The 14998-nt window shown below is 46.1% G+C and overlaps 1 long non-coding RNA gene across 1 annotated transcript; it reads right to left on the bottom strand.

Moving 5' to 3' along the window:
• LOC108281685 lies at positions 1 to 9019 on the bottom strand. The gene is made up of 3 exons (XR_001816071.2): positions 8798 to 9019; positions 8561 to 8630; positions 1 to 403 (listed from the first exon to the last, which is right to left on the bottom strand). It is a non-coding gene; the product is annotated as an uncharacterized LOC108281685 (long non-coding RNA).
• Between the last annotated feature and the right edge of the window lie 5979 nt (positions 9020 to 14998).

A 14998-nucleotide genomic window follows, 5' to 3' on the forward strand; every position in this document is an offset into this window, starting at 1 on the left:
ATTAGCAAAAATCAAACATCCATTTAGGATTTATTCCAGGAATACAAAGGTGATTTAATATTCTAAAATCCATCAAGGTAATTTATCACATTAGTAGGAAAACATAAGATCAGAAAATCATATTGATAGATACATAAAAATGATGAGTTGATATATAAAAATGGTGACTTCAGAAAATGTGGTTTCCAAAAGTAACATCAGATTCATTTTCTTTCCTCCCTCGGAGTTCTGTCCGTCCAGTCTAGGTTGATTTGTAGAAGAGAACCACAGTCTATTCCAGGCCTACCCTGAGCCATGGCCTGTAACCGCCTGTTATGTTGTAACACCCTCTGATTTTCAGGCCCCCTGGCTTTGGATTTCGGTCGCCATCTTTTGTTCTGCATGTTTTTTTACTGGTTTCAATCTGCAAGACAAAAAAAGAAGGAGACTGGTAACAGGTACTATTTAACATAATTATTGACATATTTTAATATAATTATCATGACGGATGCTCTGGTAGGTTCTTGAGGGACAAATGTGAACCCAAGTTCTGGAAGTCTAAGTAACTCATCAAAAGTCCCACTGCTGGTAAATGACAGAGCTGATATGTGAACCAGTCAGTCTGGCTTTGGAATGCATACTCCTATTCATTCTGTTACTAACCCTGCATGACTGACCGTAATTCCAGGCGTTCAGTGTCAAATAGACATAAGTTACACAGGCTGTGAAAGCACAAAGAAAAGACATCAATTCTGACTGGGGGTGGGCTGGTTCTGGAAGGCTTTTAAAGAAAGAGTATTTAAGCTGATACTTAAAAGATGAAGATTTTTAACTGGCAGAAAATGAGAGTGTAGTCAGGAGAGTTTCGATTATGCTGTGATAATGCAGGTTTAACCCAACAATGGTTTCTCTCTCTTAAGAAAATACTAAGTCAAGTTGGGCCACATCCAGGGACCTTCCTTGATGTCTTGACTCAGCTGTCTTGGCTGCTACCATTTGTGGTTTCTCATTCCATCTATCACTGTGCAGGGGAAGAGAGAAAATCATAGAGAGTTGGTACCTGCCCATCAAAGCTTCAGCCTGAAAGCCCACACAACACTTCTGCTCATGGCCCATTAATCCTAACTCAGAGAACATGGGCTATTTGGCAAGAAGCTATCGCTTCTGCTACGGAGGAAAGGAGCATTTGAGACTGAGGAACAAGCATGTGCAAAGGCATAAATGGGTAAAACTGCATGGTATGCATGGGGAGAGCAAATAGATTCAGGACACAATAGATCTTCAATGTCATTCACAGAAAAATGGAAGCTCTCATGGAGGAGCAACAGTGTTTGAATTGTCTTGCAAAATTATAGATGGTGGCAAAAAGGAGGGCATGCAAAGATGAAAGACCATGAGTTGGTTATAGCCATGCCCTTGGACTTCCCAGCCTCCATAATTGCGAGCCAAATAAGCTTCTTTTCTTTGTAAGTTACCCAGTCTTGAGTATTATGTTAGAGCAACAAAAAATGGACTAAGACAAATGATCAAAGAATACTTCCTAGAGGAAGTGAACTTGGAAGGGAACCCATGGTATGACCAAGTAGAATAAAAGGAGGAGCAAACCTTTCTGTATCAGAGGGAAATAAATAGGGGAATCGCTTACACCTGGGAGGTGGAGGTCATCGCAGAGATTATGCCATTGCACTCCAGCCTGGGCAACGAGAGTGAAATTCTGTCTAAAAAAAAAAAAAAGCGTGTCTCATATGAATCATACAGATCCTAATTGAACAGGAGCTGAAAAGGGACCATGATCATAGGATGCTTCTATGGGTTTGAGTGTGTCCCCCAAAAGTCCATGTGTTGGGAACTTAGTTGCTAATGTAACAGTATTGAGAGGTGGGGCCTTTTAAAAGGGAATTAGGTAATAAAGGTAGAGCCTCATAAATGGATTAATGCTGATTGTGAGTGAGATCATTTCCAAGAGACTGAGTTAGTGCCCTGAGGTCTCTTTTGCATGCACTCACTTGCCCTTCCACATTTCTGCCGTGTTATGGTGCAGTATAAAATACCTTGCCAGAAGCTGTCACCATGCCCTTGGTCTTCTCAGCCTCCGTAACCAGGAGACAAATAAGCTTCTTTTCTTTTTAAATTAGCCTATCTCAAGCATTCTGTTTTATCAATAGAAAATCAACTAAAACAGACGGTCAATGAATGCTTCCTAAAGGAAGTGAACTTGGGAAGGAACCCATGATATGGCCAGGCAGACAGGAAGGAGGTGTAGACTAACCTGGATATATCAGAAGACAGCTGAATCAGAAAAAAATCCTTCTTGCCCCCTCCCTCTCAGCCAGCCTGCTCCTGAAGCTAGAAGGCTCCAATCTTCCCAAGGAGGGAAAGAGGATGGAACAATGTCTTATGCCAACACTAAGGAAAGGGATTTCCTATTTCAATCTCTGTTGCTAAACAAGCATTCGCAGCTGAACCACAATCTCAAGACGTGGGCCAAGATCAGGTGCACAGGGAAGGCTCTGAGGAAAGCCTCACCACTCAGCACTCCGGGCACCGCGCCAGCTATTCAGACAGCATGCAAAACATGGCTGGGGCTCCTTGTGCAAGACTGACTGCAAGCTTTATCTGCATGGACACTTTCTTGGCTCACAGCATTGTTTTGGAACAAAAGCTATTCATTTCAGCTTGATTTGGAGCCACAGTCCTTGGCTTTCTGCAATGTCAGGGCCTGGCAGTGTTTCTGGCCATTGGGTCAGCCATGAAGCTAACAGCAAAGAGGGAAGCAAAGACACAACCCCAGACTGTATTGGGGGATGCTGGGAGGTGGTCCTGCTCCTCCTGGGGATGGCCAGGGGATGAGGAGGCACAGCCTCTGGAGTGACGCTTTTTAGCAGCAGCCAGTGGCCCCCTCCTCCTCAAAACACACACACACACACACACACACACACACACACACACACACACGCTGTTACACTAGTTTCTGATGGCAGGGCTTAAAGCATCCTCATCCTTTCAGTCATAACCTTTCAGGTTATAAATACTGTACCTCGTCAGGTGAAACAACCATCTCCTTAGTAGCGAGGTAGAGGGAGATAAACAGCAGATGGAGGAGTGGTACCTGCTTTGCCAGTTAGACATTTAAACTTCTCTGATAAAAATGACAACCACTCCATTTCTTTCCCTTTGTGTTAAAAAAAAAAAAAATCTGAAGAATTTGCAACTAACCTTCAAAGGAGATTAACGGGAGCTATTCCTAAAAGCACAATCAAGAGAGGCAGATGGCTTTCCAGCAATGAAGTCTCACTTCGCACAAAGGAGGGATTTGCTGGAAAGAGGGAAATCTGTGTTGTGAACATTTTTAGAGGTCTTCCCATTAGGGGACAGAATAATTTTCCTCTGACCTCTTTCCATGTAAATTCACTTAAGGGATTCTTTCTTAAATTGTAGTAAATCTAAAATACAAAAAAAATATGACTGACTCCGTGGGTCTGTGATGGTCTTGGAGAGGTGGTCTTAGTGTCCACTCACGATGAGAAAATCCACCTTGGTTTTCAAGCTCTCCAGGAAGGGTGTAGCTCTGGCCTTTCTCTAGGCCCCTCCTTCTCTTTCTGTCCAGGCTGCATCCCTTCTGAGGTATCTCCTTTTGTGAGACACTTTGAAGACCCCCTGGTCCTTCCCTATACCATCAACTCCACACCCCACCCCACCACTGTTGACCACACCACAGCTGCCCAGTTCTCTCAGAATCCTGACTTCTCCACAACTATTTCCTGAGGGCTGAAACCAATGCTGCACAAAAGGGTCATCACTGGGCGGGGCGCAGTGACTCATGTCTGTAATCCCAGCACTTTGGGAGGCCAAGGCGGGTGGATCACCTGAGGTCAGGAGTTCAAGACCAGCCTGGCCAACATGGCAAAACCCCATCTCTACTGAAAACACAAAAATTAGCCAGTATGGTGGTGGATGCCTGTGATCCCAGGTACTCAGGGGCCTGAGGCAGGAGAATAGCTTGAACCCAGGGGTGGAGGTTGCAGTGAGCCAAGATCACGCCACTTCACTTTATCAGAAAAAAAAAGGGGGAGTCATCACTGGACCCTCTCTGACCCCACCACAGGCCTGGCATTTCCCCTCTCAGATTCCAGGTAAGTGAGGTATGACATTGAACATTTTTTTTTTTTTTTTTTTTTGAGACGGAGTTTCGCTCTTGTTACCCAGGCTGGAGTACAATGGCGCGATCTCGGCTCACCGCAACCTCCGCCTCCCGGGTTCAAGCAATTCTCCTGCCTCAGCCTCCTGAGTAGCTGGGACTACAGGCACGTGCCACCATGCCCAGCTAATTTTTTGTAGTTTTAGTAGAGACGGGGTTTCACCATGTTGACCAGGATGGTCTCGATCTCTTGACCTCGTGATCCACCCGCCTCGGCCTCCCAAAGTGCTGGGATTACAGGCTTGAGCCACCGCGCCCGGCCGACCTTGAACATTTTAAAGAGCCCAGACAGCCGGCCGCGGTGGCTGAAGCCTGTAATCCCAGCACTGTGGGAGGCCGAGGCGGGTGGATCACGAGGTCAAGAGATCGAGACCATCCTGGTCAACATGGTGAAACCCCGTCTCTACTAAAAATACAAAAAATTATCTGGGCATGGTGGCGCGTGCTTGTAATCCCAGCGACTCAGGAGGCTGAGGCAGGAGAATTGCCTGAACCCGGGAGGCGGAGGTTGCGGTGAGCCGAGATCGCGCCATTGCACTCCAGCCTGGGTAACAAGAGCGAAACTCTGTCCCAAAAAAAAAATAAAAAATAAAAAAATAAAGAGCCCAGACAGTCACTAAAAGTCTCAGAAAGTGATAGCTTCAATACCCCATCCACCCCATGGTCACAATTTCTTCTCATAGTAAGTGGCTGTCACTCTCTACAAGATCTCAGGGACTGAAATTTTCCTATAATCCGGAGAAGGCTTCTTAGAAGACAAACATAATTACGTGTTTGCTGTGCAGAAATGTAAATAGTGACCCCAAACTGTGAAAGATGGGAAAATTCTTCTTCAAAGTTTATATCTTAGACTGCATTATAAGGAGTTACAATCTCTTGCTCTATGGCCATTATCCGCTATTAGCATAAACATATACTTATGTATATATATTCTCTAAATCGGCTACTTCTTAAATCAGCTACCTGGACTCGATCTGGCATGTCTGAACAGGACTAGGCAAGCTCCACACCCCGGTGCATGCCATTCCTTATTTGGAAACCCTCCTGACCTTCTCCTGATTAGCCTCCTCTTTTTCCTTGTCTCTGTTCCCCTTATCTATTCAGGAAATTTTCAGATATTTTAGCCAATCAGATCAAGCATAGCATGCGAGGTCCCATTCCGACCAATGGAAACTGGACACAGCAGTAGGGCGATTGCGTCAGGTTATGAAAGTTATAAATGTCCCTGTCCCCTTTGTTCAGGTGTGCTCTTGTGGCGAGACTGCCAGCAAGTTGCCCCCTTCCTGCAGGAAGTAAACTAGCCTTGCTGAGCGATCCATTGTCTTCACGTGGACTCTTCCTGACGTTATAAACCTATTTCCAACACAAGCCATTGCACTCTTTTTTTTTCGGTAGGCAACTCACATCCCAACTACAGCACTGCCAGCCACAGTCCAAATGCCCAAGTCTAATACGTCCTGTTAACTGTGCCCTGCCTCAGAAACATCCCTTGTTTCTGTTACATTCTCAATGGCCAGTTTGATGTGTCTCCCGAGTTTCTCAGGCCCTGCCTTCCAGATACAGAATTGCCTGCTGTACATCACCATCTGGCTCTGACCACCAACAGACGCAGAGTAGATCCACAGCCAAGTTCATGTTCCTCCTTCGCCTTTGTCCCAACTTCCTTCCTGGCACCCCATCTGCGCCAAGAACACCCTCACATCCCCAAGACCCAGCTAAACCACCACCATATCTTTCAGAATGCTTTCTTGGCATCCCACCCAGGATAAAGTAAAGGCCCACACTTAAGCACCACCTTTACCTTCCAGCTGTCTGCATTGATATACATGGCCATCTCCTACCACTAGACTACAAGTCACCTGAGAACAGGGACTGTGTCCTGAAGTCTGTGTTATCAGTGTCTAACAATATCTGACACATAGTAGGTGCTCAATAAGTGTCTGTTACAAGGAGGAGTGAACAAATGATATAAGCAATTCTAAATTTTGCCCAAGCCTCATTGAGATCCTGCCTTCCTGTAGCCATCGTCTAAGCTCAACTCTCTTCCTGGCACCCCATCTGCCCCAAGAACACCCTCACATCCTCAACATTTCCTTAAGTCAAATAGGAAAGCATTTTGGAACTCCAGATAGGACTTTTTTCCACTTCACTCCTAGGTGGTCAGGGCTACCAAAACACAGGAAATGAGGAGCTAGACTGAAACAAGAGCCCTGCTGGTGGCCGGGCACAATAGCTCATGCCTGTAATTCCAGCACTTTGGGAGACAGAGGTGGGCAGATCACGAGGTCAAGAGATTGAGACCATCCTGGCTAACATAGTGAAACCCAGTCTCTACTAAATATACAAAAATTAGGGGGGCATGGTGGTATGTGCCTGTAGTCTCAGCTACTTGGGAGGCAGAGGCAGGAGAATTGCTTGAACCTGGGGGGTAGAGTTTACAGTAAGCTGAGATTGCACCACTGCACACCAGCCTGGTGACAGACTGAGACTCTGTCAAAAAACAAAACAAAAAAACCCAGTGGGTGCTGGAGACCACAGCAGCTTCCCTGCCCTGCTGTTTAGTTCACTGTGTGGTGTGTCACCAGCTAACACCCCCAGGCAGAGCCGCTGGGCAGGGGAATTCTTAATCTCCTTCTACCACATTAAAAAAAAATTCTATGTATGTAGTTTTGAGACAGTATTTCACTCTGTCACCCAGACTGGAGTGCAATGGTGCATGGTGCAATCACACCTCACTGCAGCCAGGACCTCCTAGACTCAAGCGATCCGCCAACCTCAGCTTACGTACCTGGGACTACAGGTATGCACCACCACATCTGGCTAATTTTTAAAATTTTTTTGTAGAGACAGTGTCTTACTCTGTTGCCCAGTCTGGCCTCAAACTCCTGGGCTTAAGTCATCCTCCCACCTCAGCCTTCCAAACTGCTGAGATCATAGGCATGAGCCACCATGCCCAGCCTCCACCACATTTTAAACAAGTCCAGGCATCAGAGGTGGGCATCAGCTTGGCTGGTGGGCATCAGCTTGGCTGGGAGACATGCCGACGTAGGGCTGCATCAAGCCTGGGATGGAGACATAGGTGTGAAAGCCTCAACAATCACAGAGGAGGGGCCCTTCTGACCAGCACCACTCCCTCTGACCCCATGAAAAGGTGTCATCTTCTAGGTGACTGGAGTTTCAGGCACCACAGAAAGACCCTGAGTGAATTCTCTTAGTTCAGGGAAGAGAATACCTTCCATCCATTCCTCTGGCTTATGTTAGAGTGCTCGTTTAAACCTAAATTTGACCACATCTGCTCTTTGGGGGGAAATAACACCACCTTTGTAAGGCATAGGAGACTTTCCTATTCATCCCTGCCTGCCTGTCCCACCTCACACTCCCTTTATACCATAAGCTCAACAAACCGCAATCAGTGTGCCCTCAGACACACCAGGCTCTCATACATCTCTGTGCTTCAGCAGGGGCTGCTTCTGAGGCCGGGGTCTTCCTTCCTCTGCCCAACAGAAGCCTCAGCATCCTCCACTCTTCAAGCCTCTCTCTTCTGTGGTAACTACCCTACTCTTCACATAGAATCAGAAGCTCCTTCTCACTACAGTCTTAATTTTATGTTTCTCCTGGCCAGGTGCAATGGCTCATGTCTGTAATGCCAGCACTTTGGGAGGCCGAGACAGTTGGATCACTGGAAGTCAGCAGTTCAAGACCAGCCTGGCCAACATGATGAAATCCCACCTCTACTATAATACAAAAATTAGCCAGGTGTGGTGGCACACACCTGTAATCCCAGCTACTTGGGAGGCTGAGGCAGGAGAATCACTTGAACCTGGGAGGCAGAGGTCGCCGTGAGCTGAGATCACACTACTGCACTCCAGCCTAGGCAACAGAGTGAGACTCCATCTCAAACAAAAAGAAAGTAGATATATTGGACTGGGGGCACCCTAAGGTACCTTGTGGTGGGCCCAGTCCTCCATCACACGCCTAAAGTCTGGGCACTGTTAAGCTGCCCTTGCGTGAGTCACTTAGCCTCCAGGGACTTTGAGGACAGGGACCATGCTTGTTTTGCTCACCAGTGTGTGTCTGGTACCTCGAGCAGTGCCCAGCAGATGCCAGGCTCCAAGTCCACTTTGGCTGTCTGGCTGACAGCACGTGGTGCAGAATGAGATCGTGGGACGGGAAACCCTGACATTCAGCCTCAAATCCAGCCAGGGACCCCAAGCAATGGAAGACCCTGACCCCTGCCTTTGCAGCTGTGAGTAGGTTGTGGTGTGAGATACATTTTAAGATCTATGTGTGTAAGATACATTTTTAACTTTCAAATATCACACTTTGGATCCAGAAAGGGCAACGTATAGGAGCTTTAAATTCGTAGGTGGCTGTCTGGGTTACCTTGTGTGACTCGGGCTGGGGTGGTCAGATCTCTGTCCCAGTCTCCAGGCCGAGGACACAGCTTGGAATCCTAAAAGGAATTGTCTTTATCACAACTCACGCAAGTCTCTTAATGAAATCGAGCAGCTCAAATAGACCCAAAGGGGCGCCCCGCACTCCTGCCCCGCGTGTCCTCGGACGCTTCCCAGGCGGGGTCCCCCGCCGCCTGCCGGGGCCCAGGTGAGGGGCCGGGGTTACCTTCTGGAGGAAGGCCATCCTCGGCCTGTACTGCTGGCCTTGGTGTCGGGTTGTCATCGGGCCCCTGGATGGATTCACAGCCAGAGCACCAGTGGGAGACAAGAGGAGAAGCCCCCCAAGTCTGAAAGGCAGCCGGGCCCGCCCCAGCCCTGGGCGTGGACGGGGAGGCGGCTGGGCGCGGAGGGCGCGGGCCGGGCCCCCCCGACCCTCACTCTGGGCCTCCGACTTGGAAAGCAGCTGGAATCCGCGCCAGCCAATCCGCGAGCGGCGCCGGGGGCTCGTTAGCACGCGCTGCGCGGGCCCCCACCTGCCGCCAGGGGGCGCTGTCCGACCTACGCCGGGACCCCGCGGAGCCGCAGGTGAGACCCGCAGGGCGGGGCCCCGGGCGTGGTGGTAGGGAGAGGAGGAGGAGGGAGAAGAGGAAGGGGATGGAGAGGGCGAGAAGGAGGGAGAGGAGGAGGGGGAGCTGTTGTGGGGAGGAGGGGGAGGAGGATCTGTGGCAGAGGGCGAACCTTGGACCGCACCGCTAAGGCCTGGGGAAGTGAAAACAGATGCAACAGGCTTTGGCTCCCTGGCTAGCCAGCCCCCAAATCATCAAATGGCACTTAGCAAATTATTCGGTTGCTGCAAAAGTAATTGTGGCTTTGACATGTTAAAGGCAAAAACCGCAATTACTTTTGCACCAACCTAATACACTTTTCTCAGCATCAGTTTCCCCATCTTACATGTGAAAGGCAAGTGGGCGGGAAATGGCTCCTATCAGGTGCTGTGAGGACTGAATGAATAACTGGGTCAAGGACTGGCAGTGGGGTGTGGCTGGTGGCGAAGAATGTGCTCACCAGCCAGATGGGCTGGCTCTGAGCCCCGGACTTGCCACCTAGCTGTAGGAGCCCAAGCGAGTTATGGAACCCCTCTGGGCTTCCTTTGTCTCAGCTGATGAATGAAAATCACCACCCTCCCTGGGGGGCGGGTGCGGTTTGTTTGGTTCTGGTTTTGGTTTTAAGATTACTGAGCGGATTCATGTACAAGCACTTACACTTAGTGAATGTCCAGTAACCAATAGTTTCTGTCTTATGTCTCTTGGAACTCTTTAAAAAAACAATTATGAGGCATAGTGGTTCCATTATATACATAGTCCGGTATACTGATATATATATTATTCTGATAATAATTCTCAGAAGTCTCAAAATAATATGAGAAAAATACTGTTGGAATCATAACTGGAAGTAAAGTGTAATCTCTGGAATCAGATTGCTTGGGGTCAAATCTCAACTCTGTTACTCTCTGTGTGGCTTTGGGCAAGTTAATCAACCCCTTTGTGCTTTTATTTCTGTAAAATGGGGAGACGATGCGATGACAGGGGACAAAGGAGTAAAGAAACAATAAATACCAGTCGTTGTTAGTATTATCAATATTAAAATCATTAAAGATAGTGTAGATATGGAATGCTAGCTACAACTCCGACAGGAGGAGATCTCCCAGGTCTAACGTTCAGGATCAGGGACATTCCCATCTTTTCTTTCTAGAGCTGGGTGGCCTGATCATGGCAGACTACGCTGGTGTCAGATGGGGACATGTGGGCATTTGTCATAAGAGATGTGCTCAGGAAATATATCTTCAGATCATCTGGGTCCCATTCCCACGGAAGAGCCGCATTCCCACCAAGCTACCCAGACATCTTAGCTCCAGGTTAGAGTACTGGAATAACAGTTTCAGGAATGAGACTCTGAAGTCTGGTTGACTCACAGGGAAATGACTTGGCAGAAAGCCATGAGATGTAGCTTCCAGCCCTGGCTTGGCCACAGACATGGCCACGGTGAATGACAGTGTGGAAACCAGGTTTTCAAATTTAGTTGAATGGGTTCAGCAAAGCAATTTCAAAATCATTTCAACTTTGTATGCATCTGTCATTGCTTCTCGTATTCTCTTATTTTGCTAATTTGGGCTTTCTCTCTCTCTATTCTTAAGGAGGTTAGATAGTAATTTTTTTTTTAATTATAATGAGATGCATGTATTTGGTTGAGAACCAGGTTTTATTTAAAAGTTAGAACTTTAGGCCAGACGTGGTGGCTCACACCTATAATCCCAACACCTTGGGAGGCTGGGGTATGTGGATCATTTGAGGTCAGGAGTTCAAGACCAGCCTAGCCAACATGGTGAAACCTTGTCTCTACTAAAAATACAAAAATTAGGTGGGCAATAGTGGTGGGTGCTTGTAATTCCAGCTACTTGGGAGGCTGAAGCAGGAGAATCACTTGAGCCTGGGAGGCAGAGATCATGGTGAGCCAAAATCATGCCACTGCACTCCAGCCTGGGCAACAGAGTGAGATCCTATCTCAAAAATAAATAAATAAGTAAATATACATAAATAAAAGTTAGAACTTTAAAATTATTTTGTCATCAGTAATTTATGCAGTTGAGTTAACAAATGTGAGGGGGACATATAAGGTAGAAAAATCCTTAGGTATATAGAGTGACCACTTATGTCAGGTTGTATTTGTTGTTCTGAAATAGTTAATGGTGCCCTCTTGCACCTTCAAAAGTGACTGTGTTTAGGCTGGGTGTGGTGGCTCATGCCTGTAATCCCAGCACTTTGGGAGGCCAAGATAGGTGGATCGCTTGAACCCAGGTGTTTGAGGCTAGCCTGGGCAACATAGTGAGACTCTGTTTCTAGTAAAGAAAATTATTTTATAATTAAAATAAAATAAAACCAAAAAAGTGACTGTGTTTGGATGACAGCTCATGTGACTACCATAATCACATGCTAACTTCCTTCTCTAACAATGGTCAAATCAGGCCTCCTTGTTTCCTAGATGAGGGAGACAGCCAGGGTGTGCTGGAAAGTGAATATGACTAGGACTCGTGACACTTGGATTCTAATCCTAAATCTGCTTACTACTGACTGATTAGGGAATTTAGACAAGGCACATCTCTTCTCAGAGCTGCATTCACTGATCAGAGTTGTTCAGTGTTTCCCAAAGTTTGCTCTACAGTCAATGCTTCTCAACATTTAGTGCAAATATTAGTCTCCTCGGGATCTTGTTAAAGTGCACATTCTGGCCAGGCACAGTGGCTCATGCCTGCAATCCCAGCACTTTAAGAGGCTGAGGCAGGAGGATCACTTGAGGCTAGAAGTTTAAGATCAGGCTGGGCAACAAAGCGATACCTCCATTTCTACAAAATAATAAAAATATGAGCTGCATGCTGTGGCATGCATCCGTAGTCTTAACTATTCAGTAGGCTGAGGTGAGAAGATCTCTTGTGACCAGGAGTTTGAGGTTGCAGTGAGCTATGATCACACCACTGCACTGTAGCCTGGGCAACAGAGCAAGACTCTATCTCAAAAATAAATAAATAGGCTGGGCGCAGTGGCTCACACATGTAATCCCAGCATTTTGGGAGGCTGAGGCAGGAGGATTGCTTGAGGCCAGGAGTTCGAGATCAGCCTGGGCCTCCGTTTCTATAAATAATAAAAATATGAGCTGGACACTGTAGTGTGTGCCTATAGTCCTAGCTACTTAGGAGGTTGAGGTGAGAGGTTAGCTCATGCCCAGGAGTTTGAGGCTGCAGTGAGCAATGATTGAGCCACTGCACTCCAGCCTCAGTGACAGCAAGAACTCGTTCAAAAATAAATAGGCTGGACATGGTGGCTCGCACCTGTAATCCCAGCACTGTGGGAGGCTGAGGTGGGAGGATTGCTTGAGCCCTGGAGTTTGAGACCAGCCTGGGCAACATGACTGGTCTCAAGCCAGATGAACACCTTGTCTCTATTTTTTTTTTCTTTTTCTAAAGAAAAAAAAGACAGGATACATGTGCAGAATGTGCAGGTTTGTTACACAGGTATACATGTGCCATGGTGATTTGCTGCATCTATTGATCCATCCTCTAAGTTCCCTTCCCTCACCCATCACCCCCAGTGGGGTGATGTTTACCTCTCTGTGTACATGTGCTCTCATTGTTCAACTCTCACTTATGAGTGAGAATATGCAGTATCTGGTTTTCTATTCCTGTGTTACTTTGCTGAGGATAATGGCTTGCAGCTTCATCCATGTCCCTGCAAAGGACATGATCTCACTCCTTTTATGGGGATATGGTATTCCATGGTGTATATGTGCCACATTTTCTTTATCCAGTCCATCATTAATGGGCATTTGGGCTGGTTCCATGTCTTTTCTATTCTAAATAGTGTTGCCATAAACATGTGTGCATATGTCTTTATAGTAGAATGATTTATATTCCTTTGGGTATATACCCAGTAATGATATTGCTGGATTAAATGGTATTTGTGGTTCTAGATCCTTGAGGAATTGCATACTGTCTTCCACAATGGTTGAACTAATTTACATTCCCACCAACAGCCTCACCACCATCTATTGTTTCCTGACTTTTTAATAATCGCCACTCTGATTGGCATAAGTTGGTATCTCACTGTGGTTTTGATTTGCATTTCTCTGATGATCAGTGATGTTGAGCTTTTTTTCATGTTTGTTGGCCACATAAATGTCTTCTTTTGAGAAGTGTCTACTCATATCCTTTGCCCACATTTTGGTGGGGTTGTTTTTTTTCTTGTAAATTTGTTTAAGTTCCTTATAAATTCTGAATATTAGACATTTGTCAGATGGGTAAATTGAAAAAATTTTCTCCCATTCCACAGGTTGCCTGTTCACTCTGATGATAGTTTCTTTTGCTGTGCAGAAGCTCTTTAGTTTAATTAGATCTCTTTTGTCAATTTTGGCTTTTGTTGCAATTGCTTTTGGTGTTTTTGTCATGAAGTCTGCCCATGCCTGTGTCCTGAGTGGTGTTGCCTAGGTTTTCTTTAGGGTTTTTATGATTTGGGGTTTTACATTTAAGTCTTTAATCCATCTTGAGTTAATTTTTGTATAAGGTGTAAATTTCTAATTTAATTATTAATTAAATTTATTAATTTAGATCAGGCGAGGTGGCTTACACCTGTAATCCCAGTACTTTGGGAGGCTGAGGTGGGCGAATCACAAGGTCAGGAGATTGAGACCATCCTGGCTAACACAGTGAAACCCCATCTCTACTAAAAATACAAAAAATTAGCTGGGCATGGTGGCACACACCTGTATTCCCAGCTACTTGGGAGGCTGAGGCAGGAGAATCACTTGAATCCAGGAGGCAGAGGTTGCAGTGAGCCAAGATCACACCACTGCACTCCAGCCTGCAACAGAGCAAGACTTTATAGCANAAAAAAAAAAAAATTAAATGTATAAATTTATCAAATTAAATTAAAAACTAATCATTTTTAAAATAATTAAAACTTTTTCTTTTTCTTTTTAATAAATAAATAAAGTACAGTTTCTGATGCAGTAGTTTTGGGGTGAGGCTGCGATTCTGCATTTCAAACAGGCCAGATGATGCCCAAGCCAAATTCAACCTGAGTAGCCAGATCTAAAAGCGATAGCATGTTAGCTACCAACAGCTGATAGAAATAAACAAATAAGAAATGGGGTATGGGGGGGTTATAGACAAACACATTCAGAACTCTATGTGTTTAATACATTTAAAAGGGATTATTTAGTGCAGGGCTCCCCAAAGCCTCTAACATACTTCCAAAGAGAATGACTTCAGCAACACAGAAGAAAAGTTTTCAGAAAGACAAAAGTCTTTATTTGCAGTAGAGGCAAGAGGACAACTGGTTTTCCCACACTCCTGCTCAATTCCTCTCCCGGATAAACAGATGATGTCTTGCCATACTTAAACCTCATTGCAAGAAAACTGGTTTCACCTGCAGCTCCCTTCACATTCCCACCCAACCCCTTAACTCCCATTTTGGACTGTGGGACTTGACTCATAGACTGGCTGTCAACCTGTAACATGACCAGGTATAAAAGGATGACCTGAGCCTGGGCAAGGTAGTGAGATTCCGTCTCTGCAAAAAATTTTTAAAAATTGGTCAGGCACGATGGCTCACGCCTGTAATCCCACCACTTTGGGAGGCTGAGGCAGGCAGATCACGAGGTCAGGGGTTCAAGACCAGCCTGGCCAACATACTGAAACCCCATCTCTACTAAACTAGAAAAATTAGCTGGTAGCACATGCCTGAAGTCCCAGCTACTCGGGTGGCTGAGGAAGGAGAATTGCTTGAACCCAGGAGTTGAAGGTTGCAGTGAGCTGAGATCATGCCACTGCACTCCAGCTTGGGCAACAGAGTGACACATCATCTCAAAAAAATTTTTT

Source organism: Cebus imitator, unplaced genomic scaffold, assembly GCF_001604975.1.
Source record: "Cebus imitator isolate Cc_AM_T3 unplaced genomic scaffold, Cebus_imitator-1.0 Scaffold229, whole genome shotgun sequence".
NCBI classification, from domain to species: Eukaryota; Metazoa; Chordata; class Mammalia; order Primates; family Cebidae; genus Cebus; species Cebus imitator.